Source organism: Taudactylus pleione, unplaced genomic scaffold, assembly GCF_031769625.1.
Source record: "Taudactylus pleione unplaced genomic scaffold, aTauple2 ptg000131l, whole genome shotgun sequence".
Lineage (NCBI taxonomy): Eukaryota > Metazoa > Chordata > Amphibia > Anura > Myobatrachidae > Taudactylus > Taudactylus pleione.
In genome coordinates, this window is record NW_028284533.1 from 49,516 (window position 1) to 65,359 (window position 15,844).

Below are 15,844 nucleotides of genomic sequence, written 5' to 3' on the forward strand. Positions count from 1 at the left end.
CTGTTATACATTTTCTTTTTATATGTCAAGAATAGCAGCTACCAAGGTGGTTGTAACAGGCGAGATAGCGCAAAAAGCAATCTGACTGGCCAATCAGAAGGTAAGGAGGCGCAGTACATTTATTGCACGGGCAAATCATTATGTATTAAGTAAACCTAAATAATTGTCTTGTGGAGGGAGGGGGTAATATTTTTTATGAATATATTATAGGGCCGCTGTGGTCACAAGTGAAAACACAGGGGTCAATGGAGTCGTTCTCCCCAACGCAAGTTCTAGCATTCGTCATCACATGGCAATCTCAATCATTTTGTGTCACTGGCGCTAAACCCTTAACGCGACACTAGTGGGTAACCAGCTTACACCCCGAGACTCCAGTCCTCTCTTGCTCATGGACAGTGGTGTATCCTTAATCGGTACAGATTGTCTGGTGCACATTGGTCCTGCGCCTCCCACCTTGCACCCTGAAGAGTTTTGCCGGTATCTATGTGGTGGGCCAGCTTCGTGGCCCTCTTTCCGGTTATGTATTTGGAAAGATGGCACCGGCACAACAGAGAGCGAAGACTTTAGAATTGCAAATGCGTCATTTCCGAGTACATCGCTGGAGAGGTCCAGGAGCCGGTTACTAGTGGCACTGTTATGGGGAGGGGGGGGGGGGGGTCTGGTGGCATGGAGAGTGGCCCTGCTCCAAATGGGCTATCTAGTGGGGGGGCTTAAGTTATTGATATTTGAATGGTGCAGCGAGTGTGGGTTGTTTGTATAGGTGACAATTACAGAGACAGTATGGGAATGTAGGTTCCTAACCAAGGTGCAGCATGCAGGCACAAAAAGTTACCCAATAATAGAATAGGATGAGACCCAATTTCCACCAACTCTAGAATTCCAAGGATCTAATTATTCCCTGCAATATTGCCGTGATAACCATCATGTCTCATATACCCTATCACTTTACTTCCAGGTTTGGGCACAGCTGGCTTCATGCGCACATGCAGCCACATGCAATTATCAGCTGCGCATGGGCAGAGGCTCATTCCGGACAATAAGTAAATGGTCGCAGGAGGGTTGTTGCATCATGGGCCTTTGCGGAGCTCAGAGTAGTGAATCACACCTCATGGCTCTGGGCTCCGTCTCCAGCAATAATCACACATAGCTAAGGCCTGCCACCCTGAGACGGGAAAGCGGGTCCGCCTCCCGCAACTTGCTGTACTTTGAGTCGGACGGCTCTGCAGGCTGCGCTCAAGCAAAGTAAGTTTGGAACTGGGAGAGGGCCGGGGTGCTGTGGTGCTCACTGCTGGGATAGGGGTGGTGGGTGAGGGTGGGTGCTGACATTGTGCAGTGCTGGGATAGGGGGGTACTGTGCTGGGTGAGGGCCCCTTCCGTGAGGCCACACCCCTTTTCAGGATCCCACGGGAAGGGGGGCACCACCCAAAATCTTGCCTAGGGTACTAATTTAGCTAGGTCCGGCTCTGCAGATAGCGTGTCTTACAAGGCAATGACTGTATGTGTTGGCATATTGACAAGCATAATATAATTCCGGGAACAGTAGATGTCGGGAATGAGCTCCCGCTGTGTGTAGAAGATGGAGTTTGAGAACAATGGGTCATTATTATTGTATAGAGACCTGGGAGCATTTCCTAGATGAAATCCCATTATTTCTTCAGGAAAACACATATTTAAGGTGAATAGTTACATGTATCACTAAGACGTTCTACTTTTACCATTAGTGAATTTGCACCGACTGCAGCTTCAACAAAAGCAAATCCAAAAATTCCATGGGAATCGCAGGGAAGAATTCATTTCACTTATATCTGACTTGGGTCGACTTCAAGATCTACATATATAAAGAACCATAGAGCAGTGATAAATAAAGATATAAAAAATAGAGAATACTGATGTTATGTATCACGCCACCGTACCTACTGTATCTATGCTGTATAATGATCCTACAGTAGTTTCATCCTCAGATCTCTCCCCGCTATCTCCAGGTGGCACCTGAGAACAATTGTACCCATACCGGGGTGTGGTCTGGGATCAACTAATTTCACACCCCAGAAATGGCACATTACAGCAGTTAATAATAATTATTATTATTAATAACATTTATTTATATACAGCGCCAGAATATTCCATATGGCTTTGCAACTGGAAACAAACACAGTACTAAAACAAGACTGTGATGAGAGCGCTGCTCATAACCTTACTGTAGAACCTATAAAACAATAAGGGCGGTATGTACTAACAGTAAAATGCTGTAAAAACAGCTGAAGTTTCCGCAATCCTCATGTGTATCATGTGACAATGATTCCCTAGAAAGGAATTTAAGGGGATCCCTCTATGCCCCCCCCCCCCCCAACACATCTTGCCAGCGGCTGCACATGCTCACTAGAACACACAGGTCATAAACCCAGAAGTCCTCACATGGCCAGGAAAAACATCAGAAAAGCAGAAGTTCCCAAACTTTTTTTTGAATCAGGGCACCCTAGAGTATCAGCATTGTTTTCACGGCACACTTAGGCCACATACTTGTTACTGAGAAAATCAGAAAAAAATTTAGTAAAGTAGTAAAGTGAAGTAAATTGTGCTGACCTGTCATCCTTAGGGTCAGTTATGGGGTGGGGACAGGGATGTGCTGACCTGTCATCCTTGGGGTCAGTTATGTGTTGGGGGACAGGGATGTGCTGATCTGTCATCCTTAGGGTCAGTTATGTGGTGAGGACAGGGATGTGCTGACCTGTCACCCTTAGGGTCAGTTATGTGGTGAGGACAGGGATGTGCTGACCTGTCACCCTTAGGGTCAGTTATGTGGTGGGGACAGGGATGTGCTGACCTGTCACCCTTGGGGTCAGTTATGTGGTGGGGACAGGGATGTGCTGACCTGTCACCCTTAGGGTCAGTTATGTGGTGGGGACAGGGATGTGCTGACCTATCACCCTTAGGGTCAGTTATGTGGTGAGGACAGGGATGTGCTGACCTGTCACCCTTAGGGTCAGTTATGAGGTGAGGACAGGGATGTGCTGACCTGTCACCCTTAGGGTCAGTTATGTGGTGGGGACAGGGATGTGCTGACCTGTCACCCTTAGGGTCAGTTATGTGGTGAGGACAGGGATGTGCTGACCTGTCACCCTTAGGGCCAGTTATGTGGTGAGGACAGGGATGTGCTGACCTGTCACCCTTAGGGTCAGTTATGTGGTGAGGACAGGGATGTGCTGACCTGTCATCCTTAGGGTCAGTTATGTGGTGGGGACACGGATGTGCTGACCTGTCATCCTTAGGGTCAGTTATGTGGTCAGGACAGGGATGTGCTGATCTGTCATCCTTAGGGTCAGTTATGTGGTGAGGACAGGGATGTGCTGACCTGTCATCCTTAGGGTCAGTTATGTGGTGAGAACAGGGATGTGCTGACCTGTCATCCTTAGGGTCAGTTATGTGGTGAGGACAGGGATGTGCTGATCTGTCATCCTTAGGGTCAGTTATGTGGTGAGGACAGGGATGTGCTGACCTGTCATCCTTAGTGTCAGTTATGTGCTGACCTGTCATCCTTAGGGTCAGTAATGTGGTGGGGACACGGATGTGCTGACCTGTCATCCTTAGGGTCAGTTATGTGGTGGGGACACGGATGTGCTGACCTGTCATCCTTAGGGTCAGTTATGTGGTGGGGACACGGATGTGCTGACCTGTCATCCTTAGGGTCAGTTATGTGGTGAGGACAGGGATGTGCTGACCTGTCATCCTTAGGGTCAGTTATGTGGTGGGGACAGGGATGTGCTGACCTGTCATCCTTAGGGTCAGTTATGTGGTGGGGACAGGGATGTGCTGACCTGTCATCCTTAGGGTCAGTTATGTGGTGAGGACAGGGATGTGCTGACCTGTCATCCTTAGGGTCAGTTATGTGGTGGGGACAGGGATGTGCTGACCTGTCATCCTTAGGGTCAGTTATGTGGTGAGGACAGGGATGTGCTGACCTGTCATCCTTAGGGTCAGTTATGTGGTGGGGACACGGATGTGCTGACCTGTCATCCTTAGGGTCAGTTATGTGGTGAGGACAGGGATGTGCTGACCTGTCATCCTTAGGGTCAGTTATGTGGTGGGGACAGGGATGTGCTGACCTGTCATCCTTAGGGTCAGTTATGTGGTGGGGACAGGGATGTGCTGACCTGTCATCCTTAGGGTCAGTTATGTGGTGAGGACAGGGATGTGCTGACCTGTCATCCTTAGGGTCAGTTATGTGGTGGGGACAGGGATGTGCTGACCTGTCATCCTTAGGGTCAGTTATGTGGTGAGGACAGGGATGTGCTGACCTGTCATCCTTAGGGTCAGTTATGTGGTGGGGACACGGATGTGCTGACCTGTCATCCTTAGGGTCAGTTATGTGGTGAGGACAGGGATGTGCTGATCTGTCATCCTTAGGGTCAGTTATGTGGTGAGGACAGGGATGTGCTGACCTGTCATCCTTAGGGTCAGTTATGTGGTGAGAACAGGGATGTGCTGACCTGTCATCCTTAGGGTCAGTTATGTGGTGAGGACAGGGATGTGCTGACCTGTCATCCTTAGGGTCAGTTATGTGGTGGGGACAGGGATGTGCTGACCTGTCATCCTTAGGGTCAGTTATGTGGTGAGGACAGGGATGTGCTGACCTGTCATCCTTAGGGTCAGTTATGTGGTGGGGACACGGATGTGCTGACCTGTCATCCTTAGGGTCAGTTATGTGGTGGGGACACGGATGTGCTGACCTGTCATCCTTAGGGTCAGTTATGTGGTGAGGACAGGGATGTGCTGACCTGTCATCCTTAGGGTCAGTTATGTGGTGGGGACAGGGATGTGCTGACCTGTCATCCTTAGGGTCAGTTATGTGGTGGGGACAGGGATGTGCTGACCTGTCATCCTTAGGGTCAGTTATGTGGTGAGGACAGGGATGTGCTGACCTGTCATCCTTAGGGTCAGTTATGTGGTGGGGACAGGGATGTGCTGACCTGTCATCCTTAGGGTCAGTTATGTGGTGAGGACAGGGATGTGCTGACCTGTCATCCTTAGGGTCAGTTATGTGGTGGGGACACGGATGTGCTGACCTGTCATCCTTAGGGTCAGTTATGTGGTGAGGACAGGGATGTGCTGATCTGTCATCCTTAGGGTCAGTTATGTGGTGAGGACAGGGATGTGCTGACCTGTCACCCTTAGGGTCAGTTATGTGGTGGGGACAGGGATGTGCTGACCTGTCACCCTTAGGGTCAGTTATGTGGTGAGGACAGGGATGTGCTGACCTGTCACCCTTAGGGTCAGTTATGAGGTGAGGACAGGGATGTGCTGACCTGTCACCCTTAGGGTCAGTTATGTGGTGGGGACAGGGATGTGCTGACCTGTCACCCTTAGGGTCAGTTATGTGGTGAGGACAGGGATGTGCTGACCTGTCACCCTTAGGGCCAGTTATGTGGTGAGGACAGGGATGTGCTGACCTGTCACCCTTAGGGTCAGTTATGTGGTGAGGACAGGGATGTGCTGACCTGTCATCCTTAGGGTCAGTTATGTGGTGGGGACACGGATGTGCTGACCTGTCATCCTTAGGGTCAGTTATGTGGTGAGGACAGGGATGTGCTGATCTGTCATCCTTAGGGTCAGTTATGTGGTGAGGACAGGGATGTGCTGACCTGTCATCCTTAGGGTCAGTTATGTGGTGAGAACAGGGATGTGCTGACCTGTCATCCTTAGGGTCAGTTATGTGGTGAGGACAGGGATGTGCTGATCTGTCATCCTTAGGGTCAGTTATGTGGTGAGGACAGGGATGTGCTGACCTGTCATCCTTAGTGTCAGTTATGTGCTGACCTGTCATCCTTAGGGTCAGTAATGTGGTGGGGACACGGATGTGCTGACCTGTCATCCTTAGGGTCAGTTATGTGGTGGGGACACGGATGTGCTGACCTGTCATCCTTAGGGTCAGTTATGTGGTGAGGACAGGGATGTGCTGACCTGTCATCCTTAGGGTCAGTTATGTGGTGGGGACAGGGATGTGCTGACCTGTCATCCTTAGGGTCAGTTATGTGGTGGGGACAGGGATGTGCTGACCTGTCATCCTTAGGGTCAGTTATGTGGTGAGGACAGGGATGTGCTGACCTGTCATCCTTAGGGTCAGTTATGTGGTGGGGACAGGGATGTGCTGACCTGTCATCCTTAGGGTCAGTTATGTGGTGAGGACAGGGATGTGCTGACCTGTCATCCTTAGGGTCAGTTATGTGGTGGGGACACGGATGTGCTGACCTGTCATCCTTAGGGTCAGTTATGTGGTGAGGACAGGGATGTGCTGACCTGTCATCCTTAGGGTCAGTTATGTGGTGGGGACAGGGATGTGCTGACCTGTCATCCTTAGGGTCAGTTATGTGGTGGGGACAGGGATGTGCTGACCTGTCATCCTTAGGGTCAGTTATGTGGTGAGGACAGGGATGTGCTGACCTGTCATCCTTAGGGTCAGTTATGTGGTGGGGACAGGGATGTGCTGACCTGTCATCCTTAGGGTCAGTTATGTGGTGAGGACAGGGATGTGCTGACCTGTCATCCTTAGGGTCAGTTATGTGGTGGGGACACGGATGTGCTGACCTGTCATCCTTAGGGTCAGTTATGTGGTGAGGACAGGGATGTGCTGATCTGTCATCCTTAGGGTCAGTTATGTGGTGAGGACAGGGATGTGCTGACCTGTCATCCTTAGGGTCAGTTATGTGGTGAGAACAGGGATGTGCTGACCTGTCATCCTTAGGGTCAGTTATGTGGTGGGGACAGGGATGTGCTGACCTGTCATCCTTAGGGTCAGTTCTGTGGTGAGGACAGGGATGTGCTGACCTGTCATCCTTAGGGGCAGTTATGTGGTGGGGACAGGGATGTGCTGACCGGTCATCCTTAGGGTCAGTAATGTGGTGGGGACAGGGATGTGCTGACCTGTCATCCTTAGGGTCAGTTATGTGGTGAGGACAGGGATGTGCTGACCTGTCATCCTTAGGGGCAGTTATGTGGTGGGGACAGGGATGTGCTGACCGGTCATCCTTAGGGTCAGTAATGTGGTGGGGACAGGGATGTGCTGACCGGTCATCCTTAGGGTCAGTAATGTGGTGGGGACAGGGATGTGCTGACCTGTCATCCTTAGGGTCAGTTATGTGGTGAGGACAGGGATGTGCTGACCTGTCATCCTTAGGGTCAGTTATGTGGTGGGGAAAGGGATGTGCTGACCTGTCATCCTTAGGGTCAGTTATGTGGTGAGGACAGGGATGTGCTGACCTGTCATCCTTAGGGTCAGTTTTGTGGTGGGGGACAGGGATGTGCTGACCTGTCATCCTTAGGGTCAGTTATGTGGTGGGGAAAGGGATGTGCTGACCTGTCATCCTTAGGGTCAGTTATGTGGTGGGGAAAGGGATGTGCTGACCTGTCATCCTTAGGGTCAGTTATGTGGTGGGGGACAGGGATGTGCTGACCTGTCATCCTTAGGGTCAGTTATGTGGTGGGGGACAGGGATGTGCTGACCTGTCATCCTTAGGGTCAGTTATGTGGTGAGGACAGGGATGTGCTGACCTGTCATCCTTAGGGTCAGTTATGTGGTGGGGACAGGGATGTGCTGACCTGTCATCCTTAGGGTCAGTTATGTGGTGGGGACAGGGATGTGCTGACCTGTCATCCTTAGGGGCAGTTATGTGGTGGGGACAGGGATGTGCTGACCGGTCATCCTTAGGGTCAGTAATGTGGTGGGGACAGGGATGTGCTGACCTGTCATCCTTAGGGTCAGTTATGTGGTGAGGACAGGGATGTGCTGACCTGTCATCCTTAGGGGCAGTTATGTGGTGGGGACAGGGATGTGCTGACCGGTCATCCTTAGGGTCAGTAATGTGGTGGGGACAGGGATGTGCTGACCGGTCATCCTTAGGGTCAGTAATGTGGTGGGGACAGGGATGTGCTGACCTGTCATCCTTAGGGTCAGTTATGTGGTGAGGACAGGGATGTGCTGACCTGTCATCCTTAGGGTCAGTTATGTGGTGGGGAAAGGGATGTGCTGACCTGTCATCCTTAGGGTCAGTTATGTGGTGAGGACAGGGATGTGCTGACCTGTCATCCTTAGGGTCAGTTTTGTGGTGGGGGACAGGGATGTGCTGACCTGTCATCCTTAGGGTCAGTTATGTGGTGGGGAAAGGGATGTGCTGACCTGTCATCCTTAGGGTCAGTTATGTGGTGGGGAAAGGGATGTGCTGACCTGTCATCCTTAGGGTCAGTTATGTGGTGGGGGACAGGGATGTGCTGACCTGTCATCCTTAGGGTCAGTTATGTGGTGGGGGACAGGGATGTGCTGACCTGTCATCCTTAGGGTCAGTTATGTGGTGAGGACAGGGATGTGCTGACCTGTCATCCTTAGGGTCAGTTATGTGGTGGGAACAGGGATGTGCTGACCTGTCATCCTTAGGGTCAGTTATGTGGTGAGGACAGGGATGTGCTGACCTGTCATCCTTAGGGGCAGTTATGTGGTGGGGACAGGGATGTGCTGACCGGTCATCCTTAGGGTCAGTAATGTGGTGGGGACAGGGATGTGCTGACCTGTCATCCTTAGGGTCAGTTATGTGGTGAGGACAGGGATGTGCTGACCTGTCATCCTTAGGGGCAGTTATGTGGTGGGGACAGGGATGTGCTGACCGGTCATCCTTAGGGTCAGTAATGTGGTGGGGACAGGGATGTGCTGACCGGTCATCCTTAGGGTCAGTAATGTGGTGGGGACAGGGATGTGCTGACCTGTCATCCTTAGGGTCAGTTATGTGGTGAGGACAGGGATGTGCTGACCTGTCATCCTTAGGGTCAGTTATGTGGTGGGGAAAGGGATGTGCTGACCTGTCATCCTTAGGGTCAGTTATGTGGTGAGGACAGGGATGTGCTGACCTGTCATCCTTAGGGTCAGTTTTGTGGTGGGGGACAGGGATGTGCTGACCTGTCATCCTTAGGGTCAGTTATGTGGTGGGGAAAGGGATGTGCTGACCTGTCATCCTTAGGGTCAGTTATGTGGTGGGGAAAGGGATGTGCTGACCTGTCATCCTTAGGGTCAGTTATGTGGTGGGGGACAGGGATGTGCTGACCTGTCATCCTTAGGGTCAGTTATGTGGTGGGGGACAGGGATGTGCTGACCTGTCATCCTTAGGGTCAGTTATGTGGTGAGGACAGGGATGTGCTGACCTGTCATCCTTAGGGTCAGTTATGTGGTGGGGACAGGGATGTGCTGACCTGTCATCCTTAGGGTCAGTTATGTGGTGAGGACAGGGATGTGCTGACCTGTCATCCTTAGGGGCAGTTATGTGGTGGGGACAGGGATGTGCTGACCGGTCATCCTTAGGGTCAGTAATGTGGTGGGGACAGGGATGTGCTGACCTGTCATCCTTAGGGTCAGTTATGTGGTGAGGACAGGGATGTGCTGACCTGTCATCCTTAGGGGCAGTTATGTGGTGGGGACAGGGATGTGCTGACCGGTCATCCTTAGGGTCAGTAATGTGGTGGGGACAGGGATGTGCTGACCGGTCATCCTTAGGGTCAGTAATGTGGTGGGGACAGGGATGTGCTGACCTGTCATCCTTAGGGTCAGTTATGTGGTGAGGACAGGGATGTGCTGACCTGTCATCCTTAGGGTCAGTTATGTGGTGGGGAAAGGGATGTGCTGACCTGTCATCCTTAGGGTCAGTTATGTGGTGGGGACAGGGATGTGCTGACCTGTCATCCTTAGGGTCAGTTATGTGGTGAGGACAGGGATGTGCTGACCGGTCATCCTTAGGGTCAGTAATGTGGTGAGGATAGGGATGTGCTGACCTGTCATCCTTAGGGTCAGTTATGTGGTGGGGGACAGGGATGTGCTGACCTGTCATCCTTAGGGTCAGTTATGTGGTGGGGACAGGGATGTGCTGACCTGTCATCCTTAGGGTCAGTTATGTGGTGAGGACAGGGATGTGCTGACCGGTCATCCTTAGGGTCAGTAATGTGGTGAGGATAGGGATGTGCTGACCTGTCATCCTTAGGGTCAGTTATGTGGTGGGGGACAGGGATGTGCTGACCTGTCATCCTTAGGGTCAGTTATGTGGTGGGGACAGGGATGTGCTGACCTGTCATCCTTAGGGTCAGTTATGTGGTGAGGACAGGGATGTGCTGACCTGTCATCCTTAGGGTCAGTTATGTGGTGGGGACAGGGATGTGCTGACCTGTCATCCTTAGGGTCAGTTATGTGGTGAGGACAGGGATGTGCTGACCTGTCATCCTTAGGGGCAGTTATGTGGTGGGGACAGGGATGTGCTGACCGGTCATCCTTAGGGTCAGTAATGTGGTGGGGACAGGGATGTGCTGACCTGTCATCCTTAGGGTCAGTTATGTGGTGAGGACAGGGATGTGCTGACCTGTCATCCTTAGGGGCAGTTATGTGGTGGGGACAGGGATGTGCTGACCGGTCATCCTTAGGGTCAGTAATGTGGTGGGGACAGGGATGTGCTGACCGGTCATCCTTAGGGTCAGTAATGTGGTGGGGACAGGGATGTGCTGACCTGTCATCCTTAGGGTCAGTTATGTGGTGAGGACAGGGATGTGCTGACCTGTCATCCTTAGGGTCAGTTATGTGGTGGGGAAAGGGATGTGCTGACCTGTCATCCTTAGGGTCAGTTATGTGGTGAGGACAGGGATGTGCTGACCTGTCATCCTTAGGGTCAGTTTTGTGGTGGGGGACAGGGATGTGCTGACCTGTCATCCTTAGGGTCAGTTATGTGGTGGGGAAAGGGATGTGCTGACCTGTCATCCTTAGGGTCAGTTATGTGGTGGGGAAAGGGATGTGCTGACCTGTCATCCTTAGGGTCAGTTATGTGGTGGGGGACAGGGATGTGCTGACCTGTCATCCTTAGGGTCAGTTATGTGGTGGGGGACAGGGATGTGCTGACCTGTCATCCTTAGGGTCAGTTATGTGGTGAGGACAGGGATGTGCTGACCTGTCATCCTTAGGGTCAGTTATGTGGTGGGGACAGGGATGTGCTGACCTGTCATCCTTAGGGTCAGTTATGTGGTGAGGACAGGGATGTGCTGACCTGTCATCCTTAGGGGCAGTTATGTGGTGGGGACAGGGATGTGCTGACCGGTCATCCTTAGGGTCAGTAATGTGGTGGGGACAGGGATGTGCTGACCTGTCATCCTTAGGGTCAGTTATGTGGTGAGGACAGGGATGTGCTGACCTGTCATCCTTAGGGGCAGTTATGTGGTGGGGACAGGGATGTGCTGACCGGTCATCCTTAGGGTCAGTAATGTGGTGGGGACAGGGATGTGCTGACCGGTCATCCTTAGGGTCAGTAATGTGGTGGGGACAGGGATGTGCTGACCTGTCATCCTTAGGGTCAGTTATGTGGTGAGGACAGGGATGTGCTGACCTGTCATCCTTAGGGTCAGTTATGTGGTGGGGAAAGGGATGTGCTGACCTGTCATCCTTAGGGTCAGTTATGTGGTGAGGACAGGGATGTGCTGACCTGTCATCCTTAGGGTCAGTTTTGTGGTGGGGGACAGGGATGTGCTGACCTGTCATCCTTAGGGTCAGTTATGTGGTGGGGAAAGGGATGTGCTGACCTGTCATCCTTAGGGTCAGTTATGTGGTGGGGAAAGGGATGTGCTGACCTGTCATCCTTAGGGTCAGTTATGTGGTGGGGGACAGGGATGTGCTGACCTGTCATCCTTAGGGTCAGTTATGTGGTGGGGGACAGGGATGTGCTGACCTGTCATCCTTAGGGTCAGTTATGTGGTGAGGACAGGGATGTGCTGACCTGTCATCCTTAGGGTCAGTTATGTGGTGGGGACAGGGATGTGCTGACCTGTCATCCTTAGGGTCAGTTATGTGGTGAGGACAGGGATGTGCTGACCTGTCATCCTTAGGGGCAGTTATGTGGTGGGGACAGGGATGTGCTGACCGGTCATCCTTAGGGTCAGTAATGTGGTGGGGACAGGGATGTGCTGACCTGTCATCCTTAGGGTCAGTTATGTGGTGAGGACAGGGATGTGCTGACCTGTCATCCTTAGGGGCAGTTATGTGGTGGGGACAGGGATGTGCTGACCGGTCATCCTTAGGGTCAGTAATGTGGTGGGGACAGGGATGTGCTGACCGGTCATCCTTAGGGTCAGTTATGTGGTGGGGGACAGGGATGTGCTGACCTGTCATCCTTAGGGTCAGTTATGTGGTGGGGGACAGGGATGTGCTGACCTGTCATCCTTAGGGTCAGTTATGTGGTGGGGAAAGGGATGTGCTGACCTGTCATCCTTAGGGTCAGTTATGTGGTGGGGAAAGGGATGTGCTGACCTGTCATCCTTAGGGTCAGTTATGTGGTGGGGGACAGGGATGTGCTGACCTGTCATCCTTAGGGTCAGTTATGTGGTGGGGGACAGGGATGTGCTGACCTGTCATCCTTAGGGTCAGTTATGTGGTGAGGACAGGGATGTGCTGACCTGTCATCCTTAGGGTCAGTTATGTGGTGGGGACAGGGATGTGCTGACCTGTCATCCTTAGGGTCAGTTATGTGGTGAGGACAGGGATGTGCTGACCTGTCATCCTTAGGGGCAGTTATGTGGTGGGGACAGGGATGTGCTGACCGGTCATCTTTAGGGTCAGTAATGTGGTGGGGACAGGGATGTGCTGACCTGTCATCCTTAGGGTCAGTTATGTGGTGAGGACAGGGATGTGCTGACCTGTCATCCTTAGGGGCAGTTATGTGGTGGGGACAGGGATGTGCTGACCGGTCATCCTTAGGGTCAGTAATGTGGTGGGGACAGGGATGTGCTGACCGGTCATCCTTAGGGTCAGTAATGTGGTGGGGACAGGGATGTGCTGACCTGTCATCCTTAGGGTCAGTTATGTGGTGAGGACAGGGATGTGCTGACCTGTCATCCTTAGGGTCAGTTATGTGGTGGGGAAAGGGATGTGCTGACCTGTCATCCTTAGGGTCAGTTATGTGGTGAGGACAGGGATGTGCTGACCTGTCATCCTTAGGGTCAGTTTTGTGGTGGGGGACAGGGATGTGCTGACCTGTCATCCTTAGGGTCAGTTATGTGGTGAGGACAGGGATGTGCTGACCTGTCATCCTTAGGGTCAGTTTTGTGGTGGGGGACAGGGATGTGCTGACCTGTCATCCTTAGGGTCAGTTATGTGGTGGGGAAAGGGATGTGCTGACCTGTCATCCTTAGGGTCAGTTATGTGGTGGGGAAAGGGATGTGCTGACCTGTCATCCTTAGGGTCAGTTATGTGGTGGGGGACAGGGATGTGCTGACCTGTCATCCTTAGGGTCAGTTATGTGGTGAGGACAGGGATGTGCTGACCTGTCATCCTTAGGGTCAGTTATGTGGTGAGGACAGGGATGTGCTGACCTGTCATCCTTAGGGTCAGTTTTGTGGTGGGGGACAGGGATGTGCTGACCTGTCATCCTTAGGGTCAGTTATGTGGTGGGGAAAGGGATGTGCTGACCTGTCATCCTTAGGGTCAGTTATGTGGTGGGGAAAGGGATGTGCTGACCTGTCATCCTTAGGGTCAGTTATGTGGTGGGGAAAGGGATGTGCTGACCTGTCATCCTTAGGGTCAGTTATGTGGTGGGGGACAGGGATGTGCTGACCTGTCATCCTTAGGGTCAGTTATGTGGTGGGGGACAGGGATGTGCTGACCTGTCATCCTTAGGGTCAGTTATGTGGTGAGGACAGGGATGTGCTGACCTGTCATCCTTAGGGTCAGTTTTGTGGTGGGGGACAGGGATGTGCTGACCTGTCATCCTTAGGGTCAGTTATGTGGTGGGGAAAGGGATGTGCTGACCTGTCATCCTTAGGGTCAGTTATGTGGTGGGGAAAGGGATGTGCTGACCTGTCATCCTTAGGGTCAGTTATGTGGTGGGGAAAGGGATGTGCTGACCTGTCATCCTTAGGGTCAGTTATGTGGTGGGGGACAGGGATGTGCTGACCTGTCATCCTTAGGGTCAGTTATGTGGTGGGGGACAGGGATGTGCTGACCTGTCATCCTTAGGGTCAGTTATGTGGTGAGGACAGGGATGTGCTGACCTGTCATCCTTAGGGTCAGTTATGTGGTGGGGACAGGGATGTGCTGACCTGTCATCCTTAGGGTCAGTTATGTGGTGAGGACAGGGATGTGCTGACCTGTCATCCTTAGGGGCAGTTATGTGGTGGGGACAGGGATGTGCTGACCGGTCATCCTTAGGGTCAGTAATGTGGTGGGGACAGGGATGTGCTGACCTGTCATCCTTAGGGTCAGTTATGTGGTGAGGACAGGGATGTGCTGACCTGTCATCCTTAGGGGCAGTTATGTGGTGGGGACAGGGATGTGCTGACCGGTCATCCTTAGGGTCAGTAATGTGGTGGGGACAGGGATGTGCTGACCGGTCATCCTTAGGGTCAGTTATGTGGTGGGGGACAGGGATGTGCTGACCTGTCATCCTTAGGGTCAGTTATGTGGTGGGGGACAGGGATGTGCTGACCTGTCATCCTTAGGGTCAGTTATGTGGTGGGGAAAGGGATGTGCTGACCTGTCATCCTTAGGGTCAGTTATGTGGTGGGGAAAGGGATGTGCTGACCTGTCATCCTTAGGGTCAGTTATGTGGTGGGGGACAGGGATGTGCTGACCTGTCATCCTTAGGGTCAGTTATGTGGTGGGGGACAGGGATGTGCTGACCTGTCATCCTTAGGGTCAGTTATGTGGTGAGGACAGGGATGTGCTGACCTGTCATCCTTAGGGTCAGTTATGTGGTGGGGACAGGGATGTGCTGACCTGTCATCCTTAGGGTCAGTTATGTGGTGAGGACAGGGATGTGCTGACCTGTCATCCTTAGGGGCAGTTATGTGGTGGGGACAGGGATGTGCTGACCGGTCATCCTTAGGGTCAGTAATGTGGTGGGGACAGGGATGTGCTGACCTGTCATCCTTAGGGTCAGTTATGTGGTGAGGACAGGGATGTGCTGACCTGTCATCCTTAGGGGCAGTTATGTGGTGGGGACAGGGATGTGCTGACCGGTCATCCTTAGGGTCAGTAATGTGGTGGGGACAGGGATGTGCTGACCGGTCATCCTTAGGGTCAGTAATGTGGTGGGGACAGGGATGTGCTGACCTGTCATCCTTAGGGTCAGTTATGTGGTGAGGACAGGGATGTGCTGACCTGTCATCCTTAGGGTCAGTTATGTGGTGGGGAAAGGGATGTGCTGACCTGTCATCCTTAGGGTCAGTTATGTGGTGAGGACAGGGATGTGCTGACCTGTCATCCTTAGGGTCAGTTTTGTGGAGGGGGACAGGGATGTGCTGACCTGTCATCCTTAGGGTCAGTTATGTGGTGAGGACAGGGATGTGCTGACCTGTCATCCTTAGGGTCAGTTTTGTGGTGGGGGACAGGGATGTGCTGACCTGTCATCCTTAGGGTCAGTTATGTGGTGGGGAAAGGGATGTGCTGACCTGTCATCCTTAGGGTCAGTTATGTGGTGGGGAAAGGGATGTGCTGACCTGTCATCCTTAGGGTCAGTTATGTGGTGGGGGACAGGGATGTGCTGACCTGTCATCCTTAGGGTCAGTTATGTGGTGAGGACAGGGATGTGCTGACCTGTCATCCTTAGGGTCAGTTATGTGGTGAGGACAGGGATGTGCTGACCTGTCATCCTTAGGGTCAGTTTTGTGGTGGGGGACAGGGATGTGCTGACCTGTCATCCTTAGGGTCAGTTATGTGGTGGGGAAAGGGATGTGCTGACCTGTCATCCTTAGGGTCAGTTATGTGGTGGGGAAAGGGATGTGCTGACCTGTCATCCTTAGGGTCAGTTATGTGGTGGGGAAAGGGATGTGCTGACCTGTCATC